Genomic DNA, 17,572 nt, shown 5'->3' with positions numbered 1-17,572 from the left:
TGCAGAACAGAAGGGAAGTGCTAGATCTGTGGCGAATGTTTGAGGAAATAGCCCCCACAGTAGAGCTAAGTAAGGGAAGGCAATTGAAAAGGAGAAAACTCAGGAAGAGGTAAGCGGTACACCGAAGGGTGAGTGCACAACGACCACAGCTGAGAATGACACAACCAAAATATACCCCTTAATGACAATGCCAGCAGTAGGATATAGCGAGCCTTTGTACATACCGCCATGCCCCACCCCCACTCCCTCTAACGGAGCAATAGCCACCCCACCACCGCCATATGACAAAGGAGGCCTGTATGGCCCTACGAGCACGCCCCCTGTAAATTTAGCACGATTAACTGGAGATCTAGACTGCCAGCTAGCGCATGCACAGATGGAAATAACACGGCTGAGAGCATTGTGTGATAGGGGCCAAATGCTACCCGGAGGAGGGGAAGTACCACCCTTGACTATGACAGATCTCATACCCCCGCTAAGTGCAACAGGGGAGTTAGCCCCAACCACACCAGAACCAGCGCAGTCGGTATTGTTGCAGGGAACACCCACATCACAAGGGCGAGAAAAAGAATGGCGATCAGGAGAGTTCCTATTCCATCTGAATGATAAACCAGTGAGAATTATACGTCCAGCCACCCAAGAAAGCCAGCGCGGAGAAGGACAAGAGGAGGATGTGAGCAAGAAGAGGAAGTAGAGGAGGTGTGGAGCGACCTAGACGAATACGAGGAAGGAGTGGCAGCTGTAGCATCCCCACTGCCACATCATTTTGATGACATGGATCCACGATCACCCCCACGATGGCAGGGTAGATTAAGGCAGCGAGTAGGGAACATGTTGGTAAGTAAGATAAAGAAAGGGACGGTAAGTAAGACAGGAAAGAAACATAAGTTGCAGATGCCGCTGATACATAAGGGAGCAGGTAGGCCACACTACATTGCGTGGGCCCAAATGGACAAAAACAACCTGTTGAAGCTCCTCCCCCCACTTGCGGGAGGCGCAGAGAAATGGATACATGCATTTGAGAAAAACACGCCAGGAGTACCATTAGCAATCAGTGATGTAAAGAGTTTGCTAGTGTCCGCTGTCGGTGATCAGGCAGACGCTGTGTGGGAAAAAGCAGGGTTCCCAGGAGTGACAATGAGCTGTGACTGCCATGATGGATCGCCCTTCAACAATGTTCGAGCGCAAGTATGGGACGCATTGCGGCGCATGTTTCCAGATATTCCAGATTTACATTTAGTGATGCAATGTACAATGGAGGAGAATGAGGATCCTACGCAATTCATACTGCAAGTGTAAGATTTGTGGAGAAGCGAAACTGGCACGGCGTGGAATCAATCCACTGCCCTGTTCTACTTTATTATCAAAAAAGGGCTCCTGAAGGAGGTACAGAAGGCCTTGAATAAAATAGCTGGGATAGAAGCCAAGGGTTGGCCAGAAATTCAGAGTATAATTGTACACCAATGTAGGAGGATCAAAGAGAGAGAAAAGAGATAGCACAAAAAAGGTTGGCAGACGAAGCGAAACTAGTGCAGAACAAATTGGTGAAGGTCGCCGCCATAAACGTCAGCGTAACTGCTGATAGAGAGAACGAGGGGGACGAAAGTGTGGGAAACAGACCAGTTGGAATAGCAGCGCTGTGGGCCGCAGGAGGACAAGGACAGTGGAACGGAGAAGAACCACAGAGAGGACCGCAGTGGCAAGAAAGACCAAGCAGAGGAAGAGGTGGGTACCGCAGCCAGAGAGGGGGGTTCGGAGGTATGGAAAACAGAGGTTTTGGTGGGCAAGGGATGAGAGGGGGACAGCAAGGGTCATGTTGGAATTGTGGAAGATGGGGACACTATTCAAGAGATTGGAGAATGCGGCCGTCAGGGTACTTTCAAGGGCAACCACCCATGGACAATGAACAGGGGAGAGGAAGACCACAGGACCAGTGTTATAATGAACCCCAAATGCAACAAAGACAGTCACCCCCACAGCCACATCATAGTGCATCCCAGCCCATAGCACGACAAAACAATGTAGGGAACGCCAGAAATAACAGTTTTTCAACGGCTGCAAATGGTGCCCTGCACCATTCCGTGCTGTAACAGTAGTTGGAGATAATGTCTTTTCAGTGCCAGGACAAGAAAGGTACGCAGATTAGGACAGCCCACAGGGAGCACTTGCGTGTCCAGTCCTATCTACCACCCTACGTGCAGAAGAGGAACCACTAGTGGGGGCAGAGATAGGAAATAAGCAGTTTATCTTTATGTACACTCAGGAGCAGAAAAATCATGTCTTATGGAAGGGCGGTTTCCGCTCTCAGGCAGGAATTTGGAAACGCAGGGGTTCTCTGGGGCTATTTTAAAAGTTCCTTACACGAAAAATCTTGATATAACGGTGGGGGGGGGAAACAGTGCGCGCACCCTTACTGTACCACGAAGACACGCCAATTAACTTGCTGGAAAGAGATTTGTTAAGTAAATTGAATATGACCATTCCATTTACAGAGCAGGGGATAGTGTGTTCCACCTCAGGAGTGTGCCCAGTACGAGAAATGTTGATGATCAGTACAATAATGAATGAGGTTGCAGTGCGAGGGATACCCATTGATATAGACATGTTTATCTATGGCATCAAGGTGTTAGCCCGAGTAGTGCCTGAAATAACAAGAAAAGACTGGAGGACACCATCAGACTTTATATTTCGCCCAATCACAAGTGTCCATAATGTCCATAGACATTGAGGCAGTTCAGGTATCGAGTAAACGTATTGTGGTCATAGGCTTGGACACGCATGGGTGCGAGTGTAGAACTGTGCTATGTATAGATCTCAACATAATGCTCAGAGACATAACTGATGAAGAATTATTCACTGATAACGAAGACGATGGAGAGATAATAATGGAAATAAGCATACCATGTGACATTATGATCCAGTTCAGAGAGGTACACAACCCACTTATGGCCAGTGTTAGTGCTCCACCAACAATATTTGAAGAAGACATGGCAAAGGTGACGTCAGAAATTTGGACTACAGGCCCACATGATGTAGGGTTACTGCAGGAAGTGACACCCATAAAGATAAAATGCAAACCAGGTGCCATACCGCCGAGAGTGAAACAATACCCAATATCCAGAGAAGCAGAAAAAGGAATTAGGGAAACAATAAATGCACTCCTGAGCCAAGGTATAATAGTGCCGTCAAACTCCCGTTGTAATACAGCAATCTTCCCGATCAAAAAAGCAAAAGGAGGGGCGTGGAGGATGATCCAAGATCTCCGCCCACTCAATGACGTCATCCAAAAAGAATTCCTGTTAGTGCCTAACCCGGCATCAATACTGTGCAGTATACCCAAAGAATCTACATGTTTTACTGCGGTTGACTTGAAGAATGCCTTCGTTTCTCCATACCACTTGATCCAGGATTACAGTACCTCTCAGCATTCACACTGGGAAACAACAGATATAAGCATTGCAGACTCCCACAGGGGTACTGCGAAAGCCCAAGCATTTTTAACAGGGTACTACGTGAAGATATTGGGAACATAAATGTAGAGAGCACCGTTATACAATACGATCTACTCGTCTGCAGCAAAACAGAGGAAAAGTGCAGGGAAGTCTCCATAACACTTCTAAACGTGTTAGCTACAAAGGGGTACAAGGTGGATAAAGGGAAATTGCAATACTGCCTTGCGTAAATTGTATACCTCGGACAGTTCATATCGAAAGACGGGAAACGAATACTCCCAGACAGAGCAGCTGCTATACTTAACATAATCATACCAAAAACAGTGAAGGACATGCAAAAATTTCTTGGCATATGTAACTATTGCCGAGCATGGATCCTTGATTACGCAGCATACACACGTCCATTACCGCAAGCACTAAAAGAAGCGCAGAAGAACAGAGCCCCAATAAAATGGACACATACCATGATGACCCAGTACTTTAGACTAAAAGACCTCATTACAGATGCTCCAGCCCTCACGAACCCAGATCATGAGAGGGAATTTTTCCTGTTCTCACACTGCAATGGAACACTGATGACAGCAGTACTGACACAAAAAACATCATTAGGCCACAAACCATTGGCCTACTACAGTGGAACACTAGACACAGTGATGCAAGGTCACTTCGCGTGCGAACAGGCCCTCGCAGCTGCGGCCTTCGCCATTGAAAAGAGTGCCACAATTGTGATGGGATGTTCAGTAACACTATATGCCGAGCATTCATTATTTGCAATTTTCAAGTGGTCAAAGTCGACACTGCCAACACAAAGAGCAACAGCATATGAGATAATAATTTCTAGCCCCAATGTACATGTAGTTAGGTGTAAAACGGTAAACCCAGCAACGTTCATAACAGAGCCATGCACAATGGAGGACATGCAGGAACATGACTGTGCAACGTATGAGGGAGAGGGTGATGATATTCCCAAAGCAAGTGAAAACGCTCTGAAGGAAGGAGAAGTATACTTCATCGATGGCTCAGCATCAATAAATCTGGGAACAGGGGAAAAACATGTAGGGATGGCAGTAGTATGAATGGAAGAAGATAGCTATGAAACAATGGTCCAAAAGCGCCTCCCATCCCATTACTCCGCACAAGCAGTGGAACTAACTGCATTAATTGAAGCATTACGCACAGCCAAATGATGCACAGTGACGATATATTCAGATTCAGCATATGCAACTACCAGTGTTCATTCAGGACTATCGCGCTGGCGTAGGAGGGGGCTCATACGAGCAGATGGCTCGCCAGTACAGCACGCTGCACTATTGAATGAATTGATAGATGCATTAGCGGAGCCATCGGTAGTGGCAGTGGTGAAATGCCAGGCCCATACCAACAACACAGATGCGATCTCATTGGGGAACGCGGCAGCCGACGCAGCAGCGAAGGAGGCCTTGTATTTCAATACATCACCAACAACAGAATGCATTGTAAAAGCAGCTAAAACAGAACCACTAGAAGGAGCTTATAGTAACACACCCATAGCGCAGTTAATAGATCTACAAAGGAGAGCACCACCGGAGGAGCAAGAGTTGTGGAGCAAGCGGGGGCGCAAACAATCAGCCACAGACCTCATATGGAGACAGGAGACAACGGGAAAAGTAGTGATGCCGGTAGAATTACTAGAAGTAGCATTCCAACAGCTGCACTTCCCAGCCCATGTGGCGAAACAACACATCGCAGCAGACATTCAGGAACATTGGTTAGTCCCTAACTTACAGGAGCATTTGTCAAAGTTTGTCATAGAGTGTACGACATGTCAAACATACAATTCAGGGATGACACTGAGGACATTGCCACGACCAGTAGGGCCATTTAGAGAACTCCATATTGACTACGCCGACATGGGAGAGAGATGTAACGGAGCAAGATATCTAATTGTGGTGGTGTGTCCCTTCTCAAGGTGGGTGGAGTCGGGTCCATGTCCCCACCCAGATGCAAAGTGTGCGTGAAGTTTCTAGTATGAGAAGTGATTCCCGGTGGGGAAGATGTGATGTGATACGGTCAGACAATGGCACACACTTTGTGAATTACCTCTTCAAGGAAGTGATGACACTCTTGGGGGTGAAGCACAAACTGTGTTACATTTATCATCCGATGGCCAATGGGATGGTGGAGAAGATCAACGGCCTGCTCAAGAGCAAATTATCAAAGTTGTGCAACACACTAAAAAATAACTGGGTATATTGCCTGCCTCTAGCACTGTTCCAACTCAGAACGCAACCATGCAAGGACCACCATCTGAGCCCCCATGAAATTGTGACTAGGCGGCGAATACACACACCACTCTGCCCGATTAGGAGAGCGTCAGACGCACACAGGGCTGCCACAGTGCTGGGGGAAGAATTTAAGGAATATTTAACTCAGCAGACGCGCGCAGTTCACAGCATAGCGTGCCAAATAGCACCACCATTCACTGAGAATGTGGCAACTGATACTACCACACCAGCTACAGACAGCCCTAGCGGGCCACTGATGCCAGGGTCACAGGTGTACGTCGGAAGCTTTGTGAGGAAATGGAATTCACCCAGGTTTCATGGCCCCTACGAGGTCATATATGGTACACCCACTGCAGTGAAAGTTAAGGGACTGAAATATTGGGTGCACCTCTCAGATGTGAGGAGGGCACGCAATTCTACATTCCCTCAGATCGAACAGGAATGTTCCACTGGTACTACAAACGATGTCGAGAAACAATGACAATGTGATTTAATGAAGAAGGAACATGAAAGGATGTTATGCCCTCTGGTTTGCTCTGCCATATGTTCGTATCAATTTCCTTTCACTGCCCTCTCTCTCTGTCTCTCTGTCTCTCTCTCTCTCTCTCTCTCTCTCTCTCTCTCTCTCTCTCGATAGAAATGCCTAGAACAGAGGACAGCATTGAAACACAGGGCTCAGAAATGTAAATAAAAATGAAATCACAAAACAGAAATAATGGGTAAATATAAAATGTAAATATATAAATAAATATACATATTATGGTGACTTAACAACTTTGTATCGCCCCTCCAGGTGACAAATGGCCCAACGAAGTACAATTGCGGCGAATGCAATTATGTTAGATAGTGATAGGGATGCCATCAGGGAAAAAATGTTTAGTAATGTTGAATGTGTTTTGAAATATGCTGCAATTTTGTTTTCAGTGATGCTGTTTTTCATGGCCTGGTACTATACTCTCTTATCTGTGGTTAATGATTTGCACAAAGGGGGGAGCGGGGCTAATATGATACGAGAAGGTTCCACCCTAATATGGACTGGAGTAAAGACAATGTGGGGAGAAACTTATAACATTGGTATTAACGGTACAAATGTAACGCAACCGGGGGGCGCTGTTGAGCAGCCTGGGAAATGGCTGCCTAGCTCGTTAGCTCCGTGCCCAGTCATCGGTTATCCGACATCATCAGCGGCTCTGAATGCCATCCTGCAACAAAACTCTTCACCATGAATGGCGGATGTCCTGAGCTATACTTCCACTCATTCCTGACTAAAATTGGACCCCCACAGCCATATTTCGACTGTTCATCTGATGCCCTGAGTCGGGCCTAGTTGGCGCCCATCCGCCTGGAGCTGCGCGCCCATGGAGGTGCGACTGACCGGCGGCACTCTCCATCTGCCGCGGTCGGATGTTGGTGTGAGAGGGGATCACCAAAGCTGTGGAGCCTGCCCGCCTCCGGCCCCCCTGCCTGTGGAGTGTGGTGAGGCCGGGGCCCGCTGGTGCTGTGGCGGGTGCTGCGGCCGCCTCCCACTTGGCCGCGGGTGGAGGCGGTACTGTCTGGCACTGGGTGGCCTTCCCCGCTCCGTGGGGCTGTCATCTGCTGCCTCGCCGCGTTACGGCGTCCTGACTCTGGTGCCGGGGAGCTGCACTGGGCTGGCGGCTTGTGTCCCCTCTTGGTCCCGCGCCGCCGAGTGGCGGGGAGGCGGACGCCCGCTGTGCATCCCGGCGGCCTTCGATGGAACCCTGCAGCTCTCCCGGCAGCTCTGCTTCATACCCCCGATGAGGCCGGGAACATCTTGAGGAGCGGGGGGAGGGGGCGGTTGCCTGCAGAGCCATACATACCCCGTGACGCCTGGCTGCATGGACCCTCGCCTTCCTACCGGCTGCTCTGCACCTCCCCTACGTGTGTGCCTTACCTGGGGCCCAGACTGCCTTCTATTACTTAATGTACTGCCGGCACTGAATTGTCCTCCATTAACAAGCCCACTTATGCCCATAGCGTGATCTGCGCTCCTCGGGAGGCCTAACACGGAGTGCAGAAGCACTGATACAGTATTGATAGAGGGCGGATGCTCCACATCAGCACCCTGCAGCTGGCCCGGCCCCACAGTTGCCCACCACATCTGCAACAATTACTGCTTTCAGGTGGCAAAATACTCACGCTCTCAGGCTGGTTCTACCTAGCCTGGGGGAGTATATCAGCTGACGCCACAGAGGGGTGTGCTGTGTGTCATCGGTTGGCCATACACCTGCTGCGAGGACCCTTCCTGGCGCAGATACTGGGTGTGGCGGCGGCCGCGGCGACTCCGCAGGCGCTATCTCCCCGCCCCAGTGTACACCTTTACCCACTCACAAGATGTCGAACAGATCACGCGGTGCCAACAAGGTAGGAGCTATGGACAAGTTTACCAAGGCAGCGCCCAGGTCTGAACAGGGGAGCTCCTCCTTGAACCATGACGACATGGAGCCACCATCAGACCCCCCTCAGCCTGACCTAACGGTGATGATAGAATCTATGGCAAAGAACTTTGCTTCCTTTCATGAGAAGCTGGACGATATAAATGCGAACGTGGCCTCACTGAGGACTAAGTTGGACCAGCATGGATCCAGAATAACCGAGGCGGAGACCAGAATCAGGGCCAACGAAGATGGGGTGCTCGCCTTGCAGTCCACGGTTGCGGAATTGGTGCGCGATGTGAAGCAGGTCAAGGCCAAATGCGACGACTTGGAGTCTAGGTCACGCAGGAATAATATCCGCATTGTGGGAGTTCCGGAGTCTGCACTCAAGGGTCGCATGGAACTTGCCGTGGAAACTCTCCTCAAAGACCTCCTCGGCGACCCTCCGCTTTCCCCATTCTTCACAGTTGAGCAAGCACATCGCTCGCTGGCCCCCGCCCCAAACCAGGCGACTTCCCCAGGCCAATAATAGCCAAGATTCTCAGCTACAGGGACAGAGACCACATAATACGCCTTGCACGTGACAGGGGCGAACTGAGGATGGATTCCCAAATCATCAGAATCTTCCCGGACTTCTCTGTCGGGGTTCAGGCTGAGCGCAGACAATTTAATGGTGTGAAGAAAATGCTTAGGGAAAGGAAAATCGAATATGCAATGCTTTTCCCGCCACGCTTGAAATTCACCCACCACAACAAACTGTACTTCTTCACGGTTCCGGATGAAGCAGTGAAATTTATTGAAGCACAGATCCCACTGAGGGATCCGGCAGACGTCCCAATGGACAATGATTGAGATGCTTCTACTCCTGATTAAGGGAAGAGGGGGACCTTCTGGGCACATCCACAGCCACTGGCGTGAACTCCTCCTTCCTCCTACGCCACAATATGACACGCCACCTTTATTGAATTGGCGACAGCCCCTATTTGCCCTTGCCACTAGCAGGCCGCACTTCTCTTTTCACTGCCACCGCCACACGGATGGGCGGTGCCCCTCGGCCCCGGGTTCCCCCTCCTACAGACTTTTAACAATTAGATATGCTACAACTAATGGCATCCCTATCTCTTATTGTCTGCTAACATTCTACACAATGCCTCTTTTGTAACACTGTGCCTGTTTGGACGGTTTGTCTCTGGTCGTGCCCCTGTTGGGCAGGTGGGCCGGGGGTTGCCAAGTTGGGCACGGCACTACTTCTTCACAGTCCCAGACGAGGGGATCAAATTCATTGAGGCACATATTCCACTAGTGGACCCCGCAGACGAAACAATGAATGATGATTAAGGCCAGGGTCCCAGGGCCCTACCTAAGGCCTCAGCAGTGGTGCCCTGTTTTGTGTTAGCTCACTTCGGGGGTGAGCTGTCCCCCCTCCTCTATGCTACTCTGGGCCAATGCAGCCCCAACATTTATGTTCAAAACATTTTCCTTTGAAGGGGAGTGCGTCCCTAAACTGTTCAACCAAAATGGCACACACTGGGCCCGTATTGTGATTCCTTAGCCTTACGGATGTATACTGTACTATGCTCATATTTGCTCAGTTCTCACTATCTAAGAACAAATTTGCCTCTGTGTAACCTTAAGTTCTATAAGCCACTTAAAGTTTAATGATGCGTCATCATAATGTGTTTACTGATGTGGGTCAACGGCAGTGGTAGCCCCCACTGCAGCTGCAATGCCGTCTAAGGCGAAGTGCTTATGTTTGAGCCCCAGTTGGGCTATTGGTCAGGCGTTGGCGAGTTGGGTTGGGCACGCAGTTGGCCACTCTGAGGGTGGGTACCTTCGCACTGCTAGCTTGTTTTGGGCGGTGAGGGCGGGGGGTGGTGAAATGGGGGAATGTTATCAAAAAATCGGCAGGAAAAGTACGACGGGTTTTGAAAGAAGGCGTACCCGCGCCACCGCTACATACAAGAGTGTGAGCAGAGACAGATTCACTAGTTGGGGATGTTCCATAAAAGATTAGCATGGCTATTAAAATGATGACATGGAATGTTCGTGGATTGACAAACTTTACAAAATCCCGCAGGATCACTGCATATGCACAGAGACATGGGATCAAGGTGCTCCTACTGCAGGAGACACATGCTCTGAAGCTCCTATCGTCCAACGTTTTGCCGTCCTGGGGCTCCAATAGATTCTATACCCAATTCTCCACTCAGTCCAGAGGAGTCTTGACTCTCATCCACAAGTCAGTAAAATTTAAGCTCCACACGTCCCACATCGACACAGAGGGCAGATATGTAATTCTCCACTGCACTCTGGCAAATGAGGAATGTCTGCTCGTGAATACATACGGGCCCAACATTGACTCCCCTGAATTCAAAGACGCTGTGATCGACATCCTTACAAGATACGTGGAAGTTCCCATCATATGGAAGGAGACATGAATCTCAAACTCGACAATGTCCTTGACAGAACAACCACGGCCCGTAGGGTCACGACCCGTGCCGCCAAACATCTCCTTGCACACATGAACTCCCTCCACCTACACGACGTGTGGAGAACACTCCATCCCCATGAAAGAGACTGCACTTTCTATTCCACAGTACACAACAGCTCCTCCAGAATAGACTTGTTCCTACTGTCAGGTTGTATGGTGGGCAGGGTGACAGACATCAGGATACGCGCACGCACACTATCAGACCATCCCCCTGTCCTACTGCAGTTTCGATTGGGTAATCCTCTAGCTGCCCACCCCACCTGGCGCTTTAAATCTGAGGCTCTATCAGACATTGGGCCTCATTACGACCCTGGCGTTAAGGATTTAACGGCGCCGTAAAAGGTGTCGGCGCCGTTAAACCCTTAACGCCTGATTACGAGTTCCCTTTGCGGGACCCGACCTTAACGCCTGCTTTTAGCAGGCCTTAAAGTAGGGTGCCGCAAAGGGACCTTGGTGCTAAGTACGGTGCCGCAATTTGCGGCACCGTACTCAGCGCCTTCCCCATTTCCATTGAGCCCTATGGGGCAAAAATGGGAATGGGGAAGGGCCCATGGTGAATGGGGAATTGGAACCTTGGAATGGGGCAGTAATTCCGCCATTCACCATGGCGGACCCCAGCATGGACCATGGTGCTAATAGCACCATGGTTTAGCGCCGGGGTCGTAATGAGGCCCATTGTCTTTAAAGCGGATATTTTATCGGACATAAACACCTTCTTTGAGAGCAATAACACGCAAGACACATCCGAGGGGACCCGATGGGAGGTGTTTAAAGTTTATATCAGAGGCATGTGCATCTCTAGGGAGGCGGGGGTCCTCGAAGCCATTAGGCAGGCCCTAAATAGCTCTGAAATAAAGCTTAAAATTCTGGAACAGGAGCATGCCTCCGCTCCAACCCCGGCAACCCTTGCACAAATCAGAACGGAACTGGAACTTTTTGAGTCCCACGCCCTGAGCGAGGTGCGATATTTGGCGTGCCCCAGGGCTGCCCGAAGGTATGGTGAGGGCGACAGACCCGGTAGGACCCTAGCTAAACTGATGCGAGCGGAGAGCGGTAGGTCCCGAATAGATAGCATCTTAGATGAACAGAGCCTACGACACTGGTCGGATTCGGCCATCATTGACACCTTTGCTAACTTCTATTCCAATATATACGGCCCCCAGCCAGAACATAATGTCCATGACATAGATGACCTATTGGAACGCATCCCTATGACCCTCATTTCCCAAACCACCAGGAAACAGCTTGAAGCCCCGTTCACCCTGGACGAGATAGTTCAGGTAATCTCCGACCTTCCGAAGAATAAGGCCCCGGGACCTGATGGGCTCACGTCCGAGTTCTACAGGGAACACATAGCCATTCTGGCTCCCATATTACATGGGGTCGGGACCGAGGCACTCCAATTAGCCACCCTCCCCGCCTCCCTAAGGGAAGCCCTAATCACCGTCCTCCCCAAACCAGGGAAACCCCCCGATGACTGTGGTTCCTATACGCCATTATCACTTATCAACACGGACATGAAAATCTTTGCTAAAATTATCGCGAATAGGTTCCTTCCACTCATGCCCCACCTGGTCCATGCAGACCAAAGAAGATTTGTTCCTGGCTGCTCTACGGCCCTCAATATCCGTCAATTATTCAATGTAATGTCCAGAATTGACCCAATGGCGGGCGCAGTGGCGGTCACGCTGGATGTCCAGAAGGCATTTGATATGGTCTCATGGCGATACTTATGGGCCGTACTGGAGAAAATGGGGATAGGGCCAAGCATGATCTCCTATATAAAACTGTTATATACAGGCCCAATGGCCAGGGTGCTGGTCAACTCCAACATCTCCTCTCCCTTTGCGCTGCATAGGGGTACCCTTCAAGGCTGCCCATTTTCCCCCATTCTCTTTGCGCTCGCCATTGAACCAATGGCAGATCACGTCAGGGACAAACATACCCGCAAGGGCATTCACTTACAGGACACACCGGAGATCATTTCATTGTATGCCGACGATGTACTACTATATATTAGAAACCCCTCCACGTACCTGGACCCGATCATCCGGGACATAACAAAAATAGGCACGTATTCAGGCTTTACCATCAACTATTCAAAATCTGAAATATTCCCCCTCACTGCGGCAACCCAGCAACCGTCATGCGAATTTCCTCTACGATGGTCCCCGGGGGGTATCAAGTACCTTGGAGTGAAAGTGTCACTCACCAAAGCCTCCCTTCTGGCAGATAACTAAGAGAGGACAGCACTACTCATTGAATCCAAGATGTTGAAATGACACAGTCTCCCCCTGTCCCTAGCGGGCAGACTGTCCCTATTAAAGATGACTGCGGTCCCCAAGCTTCTCTATATTTTCGCCAACGTTCCGGTGTGGCCCGGGAAGCAGTACTTCAAGAGGCTCCATTCGGAGTGCGCCCAATTCCTCTGGCATTCCGGGGCTGTCCGCAAAAAGTGGCAACACATGACCCCATCCTATGAAAAAGGGGGCTTCACAGCTCCAGACCTAACCCTGTACTGGATAGCGGCACAGGCCCAACACGCCACGCACTGGTATGCACATTTAAACCCGCCTCCACATGTTAAATTAGAAAAACTGGCAGGTGATGGGACCAACATAATGACCCTGCTACTGCACCACACATATCAGACAGATGCTCCAGCAGACCCTGTGGCCACCACAATCAGAGCATGGAGTCAGATTCTGAACTCGAAACATGAACCTTACCCATATTACAAATGGCTTCCCTTACAACAATTTCCTGGACTTTCCCCCACGCAGGACCAACATTTCATGCGACGTTGGGAGGCGTTGGGATACTGAGCATTAACTGATCTATACCCCGACGGTAAATTCATCACCCCCCTAACATGGCGGCCCGGACATACCAATTCAGGACTCGAGCTACTACAATACTACAGACTGAGAGCGGCGGCCCGTGCACTGTGGCCCTCCTACCCAGACGAGCCTCCGGACACATCCGAACTCCAATATATAGCAAACTCAACAGGGGGCAAGGGCATAATATCCTCTTTGTATAAAATGCACCTGGAAAAACGTGAGAATACGTCCCCCAAACCACGGGATGCTCGGGCGGGGGAGCTGGAAATGGAAATCGATGAGGGACTGTGGAGCAAAATGTGTGCACATACACGTAAAGTCTCCCTTAATGCCAGATTCTGTTGTATACAATACAAACTCCTCAATAGGCTTTATTATACACTGCACAGAATAGCGAAATTTACGCACCCCCCGACCCACACATGCCCGAAATGTAATTCTGAAGAGGCGGACCACTTGCACATGTTTTGGTCTTGTCCGGCGCTGAGTGCGTTCTGGCGTGAAGTCACGAATGCGCTCTCACTGTTGGCCCTACTGTTCGGAATATGGTCCGGAGAAAATGTGAGTGCTATTGTTGCTAAGAAATGTATACTACAGGGTTGGAAGCGCCGCTCCCCCCGCCCACCCTTGAGATGTGGCTGCGTGCCCTTACTTGGATACAAGTGTGCGAGGAAGAATATATTGGATCCCTGCCCACTACATCTCGCCCAAAGAATGTGTGGACTGAATTCTGCAGCTATCTGAACAGTAGAGACGAGGTTGAGTGGAGCTCCACCCTTCCGCCGTGTCTGCCTCCTACATTACCTTGAATACTGTGCACCTTGCGACACTTTGTGTGGTCAATCCTCCCCCCCACTCTCAGAATTGCCGTCTATGATGCATGATGTAATGCCTGATTGTGATATTGTGATTTCTGTATACCTCTGCTTACAATGTACTATACCTGTCTTAACTTAAAAATGTAACGCAACCTTCAGAACACGCCATTGCAGGTCCAACAATTGTCTCATTGTTACATCCTGGCATAAATATGAGTAATGATTATGAATCAAATTAATATATTGGCGACAATTATTGGCCGAAAGACTTAGCTAATACAAGTGCATATACACAGGCAGCTATAGAACCTACCTCATATTACGCTGCTACCACTAGTGAATATACACATGCCATGTTTAACAGCAATGACACGACCTGGGCTGGAATGTTTCCAATACATTACCAAAGAGTGAGAAGCCACAAGGAGGGAAGGAGAAGGAAAATGGGGGCGGGAGGGAAAAGATACGAAATTTATCATGACCTGGGGTTAGATGAAATAGAAGACCCCCGCCACCCTGACCAATCTAACAAATGGTACTCGGACATGAGTGCTACGGCAAAGCAAGCAACAAATGAAAGCTGCTATGTCTGCTCACTCATTCCTCATGCATCAGGGACACCAAAAATGTTGATACCGCAGGAAGTGCCCTTGTCGGAGATTCAGTGTTTAATTCATTTGGTTCTGAATAGGATAAAAAGCACCTTCCAGGCACACACCGTCAGCCGAGAAAGAATGGAGAGTGAGAGAACATGCATGAGTCGGCGTCAAGGAGTGATATGCCTCAAAGAGCCATTTCTTGTCATAAAGGGGACGAGGTATGCTGAGAACAAATGGCACGATGAAACTATTGAGTGCAGAGCAGAAGCACTCCGGGGGCTGGCCGAAGATGCATTCCATTGGATAAAGAGAGTGTGCATGCCTATCTGGTCACAGCATGTTGCTAAACTAACATGGATTACAGCGCTGGAAAAGCCCATAAAAACACAAAAAGAAATACTGCACGAACTATGCTTCTGTTGAGAAGGAAAGGTGAACATGGGGGAAGCAAGAAAATGCAACAAGACAGTAATAATACCAGACATGAAAAAAGGCACCGCAGCCCTCATGGACATGTACTGGGTTTGCTGCAAGCAAGCATACCTGCATCTACCCGCATTCTGGAAGGGTACTTACGCCTTAGCCACTCTCAATAGAGCACTGATGGTAATACCAGAAAGCCATATCCAAGGGGCAGCAGGGGATTCGGCTGTCAGATCGGCAACAGGAGATTCGGCTGACAAATCGGAAGCAGGGCAATCAGCTGGTCCATCGGCAGCGCCCCAACAAGAAAACACAGAACTTCCAGCTTATGAACTATTGTCAGAATACGAGCTGAAAACAAGGTTGTCACGAAGCAAAAGATCATCCAACTACATTTTGTCCGAATCATCAAAACTCCTTGCTGAGATCCCGCAAAAATACAAGCTGTTCTCATCGGAAGAGACATTTTTTGCACCGCTCCTAACACTAGGGCTCCTAGCGCAAGCAAACACCAAATGGCTGCAAATAATACGCTGGGAGCTCATCCAACTGGCCAACGACACTGAAGAAGGCTTCAACATTATAAAAATAGAGCTCCGCGCCCTACGCCTAATGACAATGCAAAACAGATATGTTCTAGATCTCCTCACGGCGATGGACGGTGGTGTTTGCCAAAAAATTGGGGGGGCCTGTTGCACATTCATGCCATCCGAAGATGCAGATAACCGAACACTCTCACATGTGATAACAGCAGTCCACAATCTAGGAGAGAAGATGAGAACAGACGGCGGAGCGGAAGAAAGTACATGGTTTGACAACTTGTTCAGCGGGATACCATCATGGGTAAATGTGATAATGAAAATACTAGTTCCAATCATCGTCTGTGTGTTACTATTCTTCTGTGTGTGCCAACTGGGACTCCGGTGTTGTGCAAAAAGTATGCCTACCTCGACTATGATGATGGTAACAATGGGCCGACCGACAACGGTAGCAACCATGATAGATGCCCAAATACAAACAGGGGAACATAACCCTCCAAAGTATAGGATGACTGCCATCTACAGGCAATATGGGGACAGGGTTGATAATTTACACCACACCACAATAAAGGAACCAACAGAATTACAATGGTATAACGAGGTATGGGTAGACTTGGACGGGGATGGTGGGATATACCTAACAGGCACTCCAGATGAATATGCAAGAAGAGGGAATAGTTTAAGACGTGTATGCAGAGCATGGATGCCAATAAAGGGTACCCCAGCCTGCGAAGAAGCAGTGGCTGAATCTGAGTACTACCGAAGGGAGAATGAAAAAATATAAAGTGTCACAATTCGTTACTTTAGATGTAACGATAGGGGGGAATGTGTGGGAGCGAGGGGCCTGATACTTCTCAGTACAAAACTCAGACCAAGTTTCTCCAGTAGTGGGTTCGCCCCTTGCCCTTATGCGATGTTAACCTTGGTTGACTTTCGCGTAGATGGGACCACTGAGCAGGACACGGGGCATCCATTTTTGTACCCCCTTTCGACTCCATCTTGGTGACTAGGCCTCACAGCGATAGTACAAAAACACTTCTCTTCCCTTTTCTCATAGCAGCCCGGTCAGACGCGCAGGGCACAGGGCCCCAACCCTCGTTCTCCCTCTGACTGGAAAACTTTGCAGGGTCCATTCTCACGCTGAAGCCGGAGTTGCTTGCAACACAATAATAAATGTAACACATCGCTCTTCCTCTGAGATCACTGTCCTGCATGTGAACCAGCATGAGCTAAGCACATAGCTCATACATCTCCACAAACGTGTTGTTGCCCATCCTGCACCCTTGCCAGTGGAAACTTACTGCCATTGTGACCCTGTGTCCCTGTAAGATATTCCTTTCATGTGCCAGACCACTGACCGTGCCATGATGCCCACCCAGCAGATCCCCAACTAACATTAGACCCCTGCTGCAATATATTGTTGCCTACCACTAACAAATGCCACATACCAGAGATTCTTATGTGTACGGACCTTAACTTCAACCAGTGTGTTATAGCGGTCAAGACCCTTAACCTAAGACTTGTATAATCCTATGTTATTGATAGTATAGATATATGTGTGACTTTTATAGAGACATGATAAACTACTGAAGGTCTTTTGAACAATTATTATTTAGTGCATGCATTTTTTTAGAATATATTATGTTAGCTTAAATAGGGACCATCCTGCCTCCCAGCGGCCTGACCTTCACCCATGCGGAGCACAGATGACTGACGTCAATCCTCCCGCCAACCAAGCGACCAACCCGGA

Source organism: Ambystoma mexicanum, chromosome 6p (genome assembly GCF_040938575.1).
Source record: "Ambystoma mexicanum isolate Mex_15411 chromosome 6p, UKY_AmexF1_1, whole genome shotgun sequence".
In the NCBI taxonomy this organism is placed as follows: Eukaryota; Metazoa; Chordata; class Amphibia; order Caudata; family Ambystomatidae; genus Ambystoma; species Ambystoma mexicanum.
Note: the sequence above shows the minus strand (reverse complement) of the source record.